Source organism: Phoxinus phoxinus (genome assembly GCF_949152265.1).
Source record: "Phoxinus phoxinus genome assembly, chromosome: 19".
NCBI lineage: Eukaryota > Metazoa > Chordata > Actinopteri > Cypriniformes > Leuciscidae > Phoxinus > Phoxinus phoxinus.
In genome coordinates, this window is record NC_136894.1 from 5,526,940 (window position 1) to 5,541,485 (window position 14,546).

Genomic DNA, 14,546 nt, shown 5'->3' on the forward strand with positions numbered 1-14,546 from the left:
CAATTATTAGCCTCTAATTACAAAAGGGAAAGTAACTTTAAAGCACTTGCAACTGCCTCCAATGAGGATAATTGTTTGTGATAAAATGGTAATCACTGACTCCCCTTGGCTGCACTGTTTGGTCTTCTGATATAGGGTGAGGACCGGGGAGGCATGTGTGCTACTTTGTCTTACACACTGTCCTTACTGGCTGGGACTCGATAAGCTTCTAGTACTTTGTCAGTAGACACTGGCAAAATCATAGCCAGTCAGAACAATTTGGTGTTTATTATGCAAGGGATTCTGATTCTTGAATTTGATTGACTGAGCAGTGTTCCTTGAGTGCCGGTGTTTTGTACAGCACTGGGACTGTTTGAATCAATCTGCTTGTCTGTATATTTTAGTAATGGAGATTTTTCACTGTCTCTTTCTGCAAGTTATATTGTTACTCCAGTAGGTGGAGAGACATGACTGTGTTATTAGCGAGTCATTGAATCACCAATTCATTTAAAACCACTGATCCTTTCAGGGATAAATGAGTCATCTCTAAACTGAATAAAACTACTGTTGCTGAATTCCGAATTGCATGGACTACCACACGATTCTAAGTATGTATGGCATATAAAGTAATGTAGAAGTAGTAAGAATAGTTGTATGTGAGTGATTCTTTGAATCAATTCATTATAAAACACAGATTCATTCAGGAACGCCACAATGGTGTGTTGATTGGAGGTTTGCGAAGGTTCAGGGTTCGTTTTTGGATTATTTGTTGGACAAAGACATGTTGTGTCTATAATGTAGGTTAGGCTTCTCGATATCACCTTTATTGAGCTCTTGTTTTAAAGCACAAATGTTCACTAGGCTATGTATTCAGTAGGTATTGTAACATAGTATCACGCCAGGTGGCCACATATACATTTGCATATATATATCATCTGTCACTTGTCACTTTTGCTGGCGTCGTCTTGTGTTTTTGATATGTGACGCATTAAGCTTCGGATTTGTGGGTGAGGATTGAAGTAGAGGACAGTTCATTGCAGGGACTGTTTGCCTTGTTAATTCATTTAAAATATAATAATTATATAACAGACACGTTATCTGACCCATGCAGGAGATCAACATCATAGACTTCGTTGTCAAAATGTGTGTTCTCCTGTGTGTGTTCCGTTTGAGAGAAATAGAGAGGGAGAGTGTGTGTTGGTGCCTAAAAAGAAGCTACTAGAATGGGAAAGTGAGAATGAGAGGACGTGTATGAGCGTGCGTGCTTCAGTCGGGCTTTTCCTGGCTCGCTCTAGTGCCTCTCAGCTAAAGCCACACTGAGTTCTCTCCTCCCTTGAGTCAGCATGCTGATTGGCTGTGCCAGACATAAGGACACTGCCAATGTGCCTGTCACAGAGATGCAGGCTTCTCCTGTGCCCGCATTAAACAGCCTTCTCCTCAAAGCTGACATTACTGACACCAGCCAATTTCAAGCATGGAGAGTTCCTCTCTGGAAAGATGTTGACCGTGTTTTTAGGTGAATATTGGGATTTTTTTTTTTTTTTACCATAATTAGGCCACTCTGGAATAGAGGATATGTAGCTTCCCAGTTATTTCAGTTATTTCAAAATAGTATGCTAGTCACAGTTACTTCAAATGATTCAAAATCATACAAAAATAAAATAAATGCAGAACATCAGAGCACACAGGCATATACTATGTCTCCTAACTACTAAATAATGTAATAATATACACGTATAATAATTAGATCCACTAGGATTCTGCATGTTTGTTCAAATGTTTTTGTATGGGGAAATCTATGGAAGCTTGTTTCCGCCACGGAATAAATTAATAAATGACTCGCAATTGCGAGTTTATATCTCATAATTCGGAGAAAAAAAAAGTATTGAATTGCAAGATATAAAAGTCATAATTGTGAGATAAAGTTACACATTTATTTATATTTTGTATTCCGTGGCGGAAACAAACTTTCATATAAATCTTCTGAAATATGTGGACTAGATTAGGATTAGATTCATTTAGATGTATCACTCTTAAGTTTTCCCCTCATTAAAGTTTAATTTGTAATTAATTACTTTTGAAAATATTGATAAAATAATATATACTCACGTTAAATCAAGACATGAGATACTGTATGTGTGTCATATCTATCACCTAATAAAGTTTTTTTTTTTTTTTTTTTTACATGGAGCAGGTCTTCTCATGGTAGCCACCATATTGAAATCACATGACCACTGACCAGCCAAATGCTCATTTTACTTTACCTTAGTAATGCATCTTATATTGAACGAGTTACTAGAGCCAACAAGTGTACAAATATTCTTGTTGTGAATATTCAAAAATATTCACATTTGCCTTTATATAAACTATCTTTTTAAAACCGTTCCACTTCCACCATTCCAGAATCCACTTGTTTCTATGTGTACAATTTTGTGAAAGACAAAATTGGGCCTTCATATGTGGAACTGCAATTAAATCATTTTGTCTAGATGGGAGATGAAAACCCACCACAGACAACATTTGTTTTGGTGAACTGTCACCATCCCTTGGTGTGCAAATGATTTAATTACAGGCATGTTATCTGAAGGCTTTATGGACTAATTATTTAATTGTCTTCAGGCTTAGGTATTTCTAGCTCATCTCTAGATCAGAGAAGACAATCCCTATGCTCAAAGCCCATGTGATCATGGAACTTCTTTCTCCTGTGTGTACGCCTAAATACCAAGTGCCGCAGTCTCGAGATGGGGTAGACAAGAGCGGATAAAATCCACACACTGTTACAGCATATCATATTTTTTGTGCTAGGTTTGTAGCTACAGTAATAGAGGCTAATTGGTGTGGTTGTATGTGTGTGATGTTGATCTAGTTTCATGACTGAAATATCAGCTTGCAGGCAGAAGCCAGATCGCCATGCTGCATTATCTAGAACACTTGAGTTAATGTTGATATAATCACGCTTTGATTACATTCATTAATGGGTTTTTTTTGTGTGTGTGGTATGTTTTTTAAAGCGCCTTGTGCGTTGTGCATTTCTGGAGGTCCCTGACTGTTTGACATAAATAGTGAAAGTTGAATGTTTCCGGCTGTGTCTATGTTTATAAACAGCATACATATCTGTAGTGAATGCCAAAACTGACTTGAATAAATTTAATTGCAGGAGTTATTAGAAACATACTGGGCATGTACAGAGGTGTGTGAAGGGGGAATTTAATGTCTGACAGCTCATTAGCTCTGTCTTTTCTCAGTGGTTTTAGTTTGTAGTCTTTCTATTTGTCCAGAGTTTCTATTTTGTGATTTTATATCTTACAATTGACCATTCACAAGAGTATGGGGAGGCTGCAGACCTGGAGCCGGTAGATATAGGACCCAAACAGTTTTACGCCCCTGTTGTTCCTGATGCGTCCAGTAGGGGGAGGCTGTACAGCGACACAAATTGAGGTATGTTTTAATCTTTTTATAAATTAATTAATTAATTAATTTTGTAAATTATTTTACAAATCAATACAATATTACATTGTCAATAAAAAATTAAAGGTTCTTTACAACAGACTCAAGGATATTATTTGTTTTAGAAACCTTTGAGTTTAAAGGTTTTGCCATTGGATGGTTCTGTCTTTATGCAGATGAAACTTGCCCAGAATTTACCAAAAAGTTCAGTACGATCTGGCTTAAATTTATCTTACCACGTATGTAGGACAGCTGTTTTGGAGCTGTGTGACGACCAATAGAGAATAGTACAGCAGATATTAAATCGAGGATCCATATGATTACACGGTAGGCTACTGTATGTCTAATGGTCTAAATATGGTTAATATCTAAATGTAACTTTATATAAATTCACAACAACATATTTCACTTAGTCTCCATATAAAAACATACGGTGAGTAGGCCTATAACTGCAGTAGGTCATCATTACTTCTCATAACATGTAGTTGATCCAAGTATGTGTATTTTTAATTTTTCAATTCACAAAAACAAAAGTCTTCTGTAGGCTGAGTGAAGAAGAGTGAACCCCGACTGAATATCTGCATCTATTTTTCTATTTTAATCCGTGCAGATCTACACTGTAGCGTTTATATTTAAATGAACAAAAAACACAAAATTGTCAAGTCTATGTACGGGTTATTAATGTGTTAGCGTCGATTTAATGATGTTATTTCGCAGTATATCCCCCTACTGGATGCATCAGGAACAACAGGGGCGTAAAACTGCCAGGGGCGTAAAACTGTTTGGGTCCTATATCCACCGGCTCCAGGTCTGCAGCCTCCCCATATAGATTCACAAAGACCCGCGGCCCGCCCCCTTTAGTTACTGTTGCTATGTCCGACAAACTACACCGCTCTCACACACACCATGTTCTCACGCAGTGAGAAATACATCGTGGAGCAGAGAGGAGACTGACAACGCACTGACAGACAGGACAGACCAGGTTACTCTTCGGTTACTTTTGATATTAAACCAATTAAACAAATTCTCACCTTCCAAATTTGGTCATTTTTTAAAAGAAATTTAAACAATAAATACCGTTTTGTGGCTCTTTAATGTGTCTGACAGATCGCTGTAGAGCCTCAGTAAAAGCTGCTCGTGAACCGATCATCTCTTCCTTGTAATTAATTTATAGAATCAAATAAACATGAATGAACATAAGAAGGAATGTTGTTTTAACCGCGGAAAGGCGTCAGTACACTCAAAAATACACTCGTCTCTCAAGTTCAAATCCTCCAGCGTTAATCTTTTAACTCTCCTGACTGCTTTGTCGGACAAAATGGCGGATGGCGAAGTATGATTGGTCAGATCACCTGTCAATCAAACTCCCTGCGAAGGATCAATTGCAACTTAAATTTTCACAATGTGACTTTATATCTCAGAATTGCAACTGTAATTCCCAAAATGTGATTTTTTTTTTTTAAATCTCAGATGTAAACCGAGTTTAAAACGTTTTGAGCTTGTCCACTTTTGACCACTTCCAGAGGTAGTCGAAAACGCATTTGTCTTTCGTAGTTTAGACGGGTCGAATGTGATCAAACAGCCACAAAAGACCGTCTACTGACCAAATGCGGAAACATTATGGGAAGCGCGCTAGCCAGACGGGATTTAATCTTTGTTGACTGAGGACCCAAGTTTAGTTTGAAGACAAAAAAAACATACCAAGCACAATGTTCTCTCACCATTCCTGATTTCTAACACACACTCACCAAGTTCAGCGCAGTCTTGCGGCTATCAGAGCAGAAATGAAAGCTGATGCTCTCGATATGTCCATATAACTCACAATGTGACTTTATATCTCACAAATATGACTTAAAGTCTCACAATGTGAAAATGTCCTATTTTAAACTCTCACACTTACATTACTACATTATATAATTCTCAACAATGGAGGCTGAGACTACCTCAGAGCAAAAAAAATTAATATATATATGTGACTGTGTGTGTGTGTAGATGGAATCACACTGAGAGCAGGTGGATGGTTACTCAGATCACTTTACTGCAGGGACGTGCAGAGAGTTCCTCAGGGGCAGGGGCTCAAATATAAAAAGGGGCATATATATAAATATATATGTGCTTTGCATCACAGAAATAAATTATATTTTCAAAGTATATTAAAATAGAAAACCATTATTTAAAAAAAAAAAATCTGTATTTTTGATCAAATAAATGCAGGCTTAAGGCGCATTAGGGACTTCTTTTTAAAAAAAAATAGTAATAAGTGTGTGCAAAAATGTTAAAATAATAAAGTCACCATTTCGCGTGTTGTTGTCAGGCAGCCTACACCTCACATAATAGGCCTAACGTAGTGCTACAGTAGGCCGGGCTTCATTTAACAAACTATGATAGTTTCATAATGTAAACGGTGTATCAATATATAGACTAGGCCTAAATTCAAGTGACTTGAATACTATACTTACCATTAATGCTACTTTTGGTGCTGGTTTGTAGTCAATTAACATCCATTAGTTCAACGACGGAGATTCAGATCACTTCAATGTAAATTCGTCTGTCCATGTAATTTTCAAATGATTTATTTATAAATGACCGTCCAATGATATTTGAACTTCTTGTGCCAGATGACGATTGGTCGGTGTATTATGCATGACAAACAGGCTTCAGCGAATTAAGTAATATTTTAAAATATGTGTTATGTGGATTTTTAATTGAATCGACACACAACCTTTTATTATAAAAAATAATAAAAATTTTTTTTTTTTTTTTTCTGCCGTCGAGCCATACTCACTGAAAGACGCTCGAGAGCATCGGTTCCCAAGCAGACTGTGTGGGATACCTACGTGTACACTAATACATTTTCATTTTAAAACGCATAACTTTTGCTACGGTTATGCCTGCCGCCCACACACTACTCCGGAGTTTTAGAGCCTCGAAAAAGGAGACCGTCAGTCAAGACCGAAGCACGACACGCACAACTTGACGCAAGTGACGCAACCCATAGCAACGCGTTATAGCAACGACACCTCAGACTGACAGAAACGTTAAAATAAACGTGAATTTAGGCTACTTTAGTCTTGTACACATTGTCATGTAAATTATAAGCAAATGCATTTTGTTTTATTGACCACAATATTATCATTGATATATGTTTGAGAAGGGCACTTTTGATTAATTTTGAAAAAGGGCAGGGGCTCGAGCACCCAAAGCCCCCCCCTCTGCACGTGCCTGCTTTACTGGGCCTGTGACAGACAGACTGGGACAAACACGACCAAAAGCTGGTTAAAATGTACATCAGTGCATCAAAGTCGCTCAATGTCAGCAGTGAGAGATGTGAAAGTCTGCCGAATACATTTCTACAAAGTAATCGTGAACATATAGTGGACTAAAACTCAAAATAAAACATACATTAAAGAAATAAAATATAAATCACTTTCTCTGTTCTCATTTCTCATCTATTCACATAAATGCAGAAAACTATAAACTTAAGTAACCATCTTTTACATATTTTGTATAATTGAAATACAGAAAGAAGAAAAACTGCAACCTAAAATGGCGCAGCTACACAATTCAGCACGTGCAAGCACATAACACACGTGTTAATGCTAATGCTCAACTCGGCCAACACATTTCCACACAGAACATGACAAATCCAAATATCACACATACCTGGGACAAACACGACCAAAAGCTGGTTAAAATGTACATCAGTGCATCAAAGTCGCTCAATGTCTTGAAAGAAATAAACAGAGATACTGAGTTTACAGGCAGGTTACACACATCATTTTATCATCGCAAATATTACATGACTCCACTGACAGAACTAAGAACTGACAGACACATAAAATAAACTCGTGTGTAGTATAAAAGTCCAACCTTACACTTCGAAACAATCTAAACTCAGTTTATGACGCAGCGGCTATTGATGCGACTTACCAGCAGTGAGAGATGTGAAAGTCTGCTGGTGGTGACGTAGCTCCGCCCACAATATCACGCACACAAATGCAAGGGACATAACAGCCAATGTCGAGTTGTCCAATTAATGCATGAATTTAACAACATTTAAACTCCGTTACATATATATATTTTTTATGAGTCATGAATGGATGAATTATACTTTTAGCTAATGCTGATGCTAACACTCTTGATTTGTATTATTTTGTTTGTTTTTGAAAGAGTTGCTGTGAAAATGTTGCTCTTTTTTAACTTGTCCTTGAGTTGGCAGAGTAACTGGTTTGGTGGTCCCTGAAGTCTGTTGAAAACCCCTGCTATTTGTCATCAGAAATATAGTAGACGACTGCTGCTTTGCTGAATCACATGCAGAGAAGCCAGCTTGGGTCATGTTTGAGTTGTGGCTTTTTGTGTTGATTTCCTGTTAGTCTGAGGGAAATGGTTTCTTTCTTTGAATTTTGACTACACTGCATTTTTCTTCTTCTTCCCAGCTTGCATTCTAACACACTGTCTGTTACATCATTGACATACGGAAAGGCTAATGAGTACAAGGTGAAATATAACAGGGGTTATATGAAGCATGAAAGACATCATTAGACTCTATTACTATGAATTCATCTGGGTGTGTTTCTCTGAATTCTAATTCTAAAATACTTCTTTGGTAATTGTGATGTTTCCGGTTGTAGACAGTGGAGTAAAGGAGAAGCGTTGGGACTGAAACTAACGGTTATTGTACAAATAGTTGATTGGTAGTAGATAAGTCATGTTGGCCCTAACTGGCTGCTAGCATTGCTTTGCTACATAGGCCTATCTATTAGCATAGCAATATCTTTTCCAACAAATATTGTAACTTTTCCTGGTAATAAGCTGTAAGCAGTGTCGCATGACAACAACGTTATCATTGGCAAATTATAAAATAGGCATACCACTTTCTTCAGAACAAGTCTGATGCCGATACTTACATTTTTGGTACTAGCCGATACCGATACCGGTATTTTAATTAAATTTGTCATTTTTGAGATACCAAAAGACTACTAATCATATTAGTTGCCTTTTTTGTGTTACCTTGTAAGGCTACATTTTTAAAACAGGGAAACTAGTTTGGCTGTATTGCTCAGTGACTTGCGAAATAGTTTTAAAAACCACATGAAAAAGAATTATGAAACGATTGTGGATCATGATACTTCCTGAAAAAAAGAATCATAGTATATTTTTTCCCATATCGCCCACACCTACTTCAGCATCATAATATAAATAGATTTAGTCCAGCAGGTTAAACGAAATTGAATGTCAGCTGACAAAAATTTCAGTGCAAAAAGTTCTTCCCATGCTTAGCTCTTGTCAGAGATAGTTGGGTGCCTTCACCACCTGTGCAAAAATGAATTTTCCCATGGTACTGTTATAGCTTCATAATGACTGGCACTTTCTCTGCTAGAGATAGCTGGTGACTTTGGCGACACAACTGCCATTACAAAATAAAAGATGGACTGAAGGCTATGCTAGTCGGACTAGTTTTATTAACTTCAGCGCCCACACACTCTCATAGTTGCACACTTTCTGTCTCTCTATTTGGACTTGAGACTTTGAATCAATATAACTCACTCCTCTCTGAATAATAATTGTGCTTCTGTGTGTGCTTGTGCCAAGAGAGACTCACAAACTGTTAGTAGCCTCCCAGAGTTTCTGCAAAACTAACAACTGGGGGGGACACATTTAGCAGAGCGTTATGGGAAGGACAGATTATTTCCAATTTTTAAGCCCACATGGAATAAATGCGTGCATTTCATGTGCTGGTTGTGATGGAATGGGATATTCGGTAAAATGTAGTGTATTTGGTGCTAAAATCATTCATACTGATTTGTATTTGATAATACAAAATAAATATTTCATATATATTTAAATTAGGGCTGTCAAAAGATTAATCATGATTAATCACATCCAAAATAAAAGTCTGTGTTTGCATAATATATGTGTGTGTACTGTGTATAATTATTATGTATAAATACACATACATTCATGTATATATTTAAGAAATATTTGCATTTATATACTGTATATACATTTATATAATTTATATTATTTTTTAAATATATACATGATTGTGTGTGTTTTTATATATATAAATAATTATACACAGTACACACACATATATTATGTAAACACAAACTTTTATTTTGGATGTGATTAATCGGGATTAATCTTTTGACAGCCCTAATATAAATACATATTTAATAATTTAATGATTAAATTAAATACATATTTCAATAATTAAATAAATATTTCAATATATAAATTCTGTAGTAATCTGTCGATTTTAGCAATTCTGCAGGTATGAATACCATACATGAATATTATAAAATGATTTATTTTGAGTATTTGTGTGCCAATTGAAAGCCTACCTGCAGGTGGTATCTGTGTATACAGTATATGTGTATATTATGCGGAGCTGGGCAATGCCCGAGGCGAGGCTGAAGTGTTGTTGTTAGACATTTGTTAACAGTGGCAGTGTCATCATGATGGATGGAGGATTCTTCTCAGTTCTGGTTCCGCTGCTGATCTGAACTGCAGGGGTGGACGGAGGAAGGAGCTCGCTCTGCGATCCGAGTCCAGCTTTCCTCTGCCTTCTGTCCACACATGGTTCCCCTTGACCAAGAGAGCCAGTAGGTTAAGATGAGGGTCGCTGCTGTTGTCTCTTACACCTTTCAGCTAGGTCTTGTAATCCTTACTTTGGCCTGCTTTTGCTTTTGACTTTTGACTTTTGCGATTTCCTTTCACACTCACCAGGCAATGTAAGTCTTGTACAGAAGTTAGATATATTTTACTTAATTCGATTTAGGGTAAACCATCATCAATTCACTTGTGGCTATCCCTAGTTACGTGACTTACATCAATATATCCTCATCTTTCAGGTTATTGTGCTAACTCTAACATCAAACACTCAACGTTTGTTCAGAGATGGTTGATCTTCAAAGATCTTCTTTTTATCCGTCTCCATTTCTTGGCCTCATTGACGGTGTATTCAGAGACAGAAGTATAATTCCACTTCATTGTGTAGACTTAATATGCAATTACATAGTTAAATACCCTACATCCATGCAAAATTGCTCGAAAGCAACACCCCGTGCATCCAGGAAAATAAGCTCTTCCAAGCACAAAGAGCTGCAGGTAGTGTTGGAAAACGAAAAATCCCTAGAGAACACTGACTTGTTCTCATTCTGTTCTTCAGGTTTGTTTCTCATTCTCTCAGAGCTGACTTTCAGGGATTGTGATGTTTGAGGAAGCTTTAATTGCCTGGTTAATCTGATCTGTGACTTAAGACTGATCTGCCTTAATCTTGAGGTGTCTGGTGTGACAATTGTCAGGAAGCTAGCCAGTTGACGGTTCCCAAGAGCAGAAAGTGTGATCTTATTGTTTACATCTTGTGACTATACTTTTGAAACGGTGAGTATGTTTACACAATGGCTCCATTCACTTCAATTGTGTCTCAGTCTTCAAATGTCTCACTGTATCCTTGTTTATAAAGAGGGACAACCTGAAAGTAATATTTGTAGTTATCAACATTGTGCCTCAATTGTTGTCAGTTTTAACTGGAATATTCCTTTAAATTCTTTAATTTTCTAAGTCAATCTCTCTATTTCAAACTCCAATAGCCCTTTGTTGATTTAAAGTACAAGGTGCACTTGTGATGTATTCTCATCAATATGTTGTCAACCAACAAATGCAAAAAAGATCGGCTCATCAGTTCCAACTCAAATGGAACATACCGTTCAATTATTGATTTGTCACACATGACCTGAGAAAGCCAAGTAAGTGCTACTGGATTTCTCGCGTTGATTCGTTTTGAGAAATTCATTGGCCCATGCCGCTTTTGTGCCATACTTTCTTCAACCTATCCAATCTCCAACTACAAGAGGACTTTCAATGCCTCCTCAGAAGTACTTTTGAGAAAAACACGAGCGCCATAAAAAACAAACATGACAGCTCCTACTCCTTCACGCTCTCCCCATCCATCCTTAGGTCTGCCATAGGCGGTGCTCAATCGCAACAGAGCGCCTGTCCATCACTGTTTCCGTGCACGGTGGGAGGAAAAAGGGCTGTCCAAATCTTCAAAAGTGGGCCCTTCGAAAGCCTCCTCCCCATGCTGTGAAGCTGTCTGCTTGAAAGACTTGTCTTTGTGCTGCTTCCATGCATGAGAGGAGCATCGATCAGAAGAGGTTGTCATTAAACGTGGCGCTGCACTTTGTCTATTTTTGGTATCATGACAGAGGTTTGGGCGGTGTGCAGGGGCCCGACGGAGAACCGTCGTTAATCATTAAAGTCACGGCGCTCTGCTGCGGCTCACACAGAGCGCTAACTGATGCATTATACGTGCACTGCACCAACATGCATGCACCTATTTTAAACACACGACCAGGTGAATGAAACCAGCCTCTCTGAAATTCGAAAGGGAATGCGGTTCTGAAAGGGAATGCGGTTCTGTTCATTGCGGTTGTTCTCTACTATTCACTTTGAAGACTTTGGGTAAAGTCACAGAGGCAGAAAGACAGATAAAAGGAGAGAGAGAGAGAGAGAGAGAGAGGTTGATGGAACCCTGTAGGGTCTTATATATATATATATACAGTATATACACGTATATACAGGGAGCCTTACTCCAGAGGCCTGACTCACATGGGGGGTGGGTGTTATCTAGCTTTCTTTGTGGTCCTTTCCTTCTTCGCTTCCCCATGCGTGGACTTCTTTGCTGTACCATAGCAAGAGTTATTTGACTGTTATTACTTATCCTTCCAGTGTCTTTTAAAATTAGTCGCAAACAGCGCCGTACAATAGTGCTATTATATTGTCTAGCTGTAAATGTTCTCTGCCTCCGAGGTAGAAATCGCACATTAGCTGGTGTATTACCGCTATTAATTTAATCATAACATTTAATCATACCCACCACTGCCTTTTGAAATCAGCAGTTACAAAAAAATACATCCTAAAATAAGATATTTTTGTACCTCTGAGAAGAAAATTTGAATCCGTCTTTGGCTCTCGTTGTACGCAGAGCAATCTGCTTTATGAATGAGGCTCTCATTCCCGGTCATGCTTGTTCAACAAGCTTGGGTTTGGGAAGTATAAGACCCACACACCTCAAGCTGTCGCTGTACAACACTCCATACTCTGAATCAGAACACCATACCCACCATCTTTGGCAGGAGGATTTGTTTGGACCAGGATTTGTTTGGGTTTCACACTGAGCTTTTTAGAACAGACTGCATTCGCAAACACTCTCAGATTCAGACCAAACGGACATATGCCTTCATCTTTGAGCAGCAAGAACCAGTCTGGCTAGTTGTAAAACACTTTTTTTTCTTTTTTTTTACTGCAGTCATCATTTCAAAATACTATGAACTAATATTGATGCGTCACGATGGTTGGCAACCAACTGATGCCTCCATCCATCCCTCCATCCATGTTGATTGTTGCCCCATGCCCTCAATCAACATCAAATGGGTAGTCCAAGCTCCGCCCTATAATCGGTTTCACTTAAAGGTAGGGTAGGCAATTTCGGAGAGGCTAGCTATACCAAGCTAGCTTTGAAATCATCCCATCCTCCCTTTATAGTGTCTGTAAAGACACGCTGCCTCCAAAACACATGAACGCTCACATCCAGAAAGTCTGCAAAGTGTCACGTGAGACGGTGTTAAATTACCTCCTGTCTCAAAGCACATAACATTACAATAATAATGAGTCTGTGAACAGATCGGAGTAGAAAATCACGGGTTGCCATCTTGCAATCACGGATATGACATGGCGCGAACTAGGGGTGCAACGGTACACAAAACTGACAGTTCGGTACAAACCTCGGTTTTGACGCCAGGGTTCGGTACAGCAGAGGGGGGAGAAAATTAAACATAAAATAGCTTTTTTTTTTTATGAAACAGTGTTTACTGAACAAATTGTGTCCCTGTCAATAAAGTCCTTATTTTGCACATTACTATAACATTAAAGGTTAACAACCGAGTCCAAAATCGGGTTGAGATTGGACGAACAATTGTTTTGGTTCTGAGACTTCCTCAGAAGATATATGTATAATATATATATTTAAACCCCTTCTATTTTTGATTGCAATCAGGATCTTTCAACCAGAATGACAAAAAGTTGTTATGAAAAATGTTGCCTAACCTACCTTTAAATATACGTCACAATATGAAGAAAATAATAGCTACTTCCATTACATTGCAACTAAAATTCAGATTAGTGGACTAGGTATTCAGGAAATAACTTTATTTTGAAAGTGTTGCTTTGTACATCCCTGTTATCTAATCAATGGCATCGGCAGCTAAGATCAACCCATGAAGCAGGTTTTTTTTTATTGTGACTTTGCTGCTAGCATTCATGCTGAATGTGCAGCAAGCGACAGTACGGCCAAAGCAGAAGCACCTGAATGCACAACTTCCCATTGGGCACCAATTACTGCTGCAGCCTGAATCAGTCACAATCCTCATTAATGTGTGAAATCGGGTTCAGCTCAAGGGACCGTAAAGGCTCTCTTGTGCGCCCCCACGTTTTCCGGTGTGAAGCAGCACCGCTGTTAATTAGAGCCCTGTCCTGAGCCGAGCCCTGTGGGAGCTGAGAGTGGATCTCTGTGCTCTTAAAATCTGACATAGAATTCAGCCATGAGGTGTGTAGTATTGATAATCCAGCTGGACTCTGGGTTTTAAGATACTGTGTCCGTCCACACGGTCTATTTCTGTTGTTCCAAACGCTGGCATATACAGGGCCCCTGTGCCTTTTTGCATTTATTTATTAGGGGCCAAGTCCAAGCACCGAAGGTTATTATTCTTCTGGCTGGGAGTCTATTGCAGCCTCTAGAAGCATATGCTAAAAAAATGTGTGAAATTTGGCAATGCGGATATAATTAATCTCAATAACCTTTTAATGCAATGTTGGTGCCAGTCTCTCATGCCCTCTAGCGCCACCAACAGTTCAAGTTAAATTTTTTGCTAGCTTTTGAACTACATTGCATAGAAATGAAATTGTGGACCTGAGGGTTTAAATTTCTGCCTGACTACATTACTCGCTATTTTGAATTTTTCAGAACGCCTCCGACAGCTTTCAGCGTTTTAATCCCCGAATTTGCCTCAGATCATATTGAAACCATGCCTGTCAAAAGTTTTTGATACACTAAACCT

At 38.3% G+C, this 14,546-nt stretch overlaps 1 protein-coding gene across 9 annotated transcripts in view; it reads left to right on the plus strand.

Annotated features, from left to right (window-relative positions):
• The window catches only part of adgrb2 (adhesion G protein-coupled receptor B2), a 303,614-nt gene that overhangs the window by 87,504 nt on the left and 201,564 nt on the right, over nucleotides 1–14,546 (plus strand). The window lies entirely within an intron of this gene.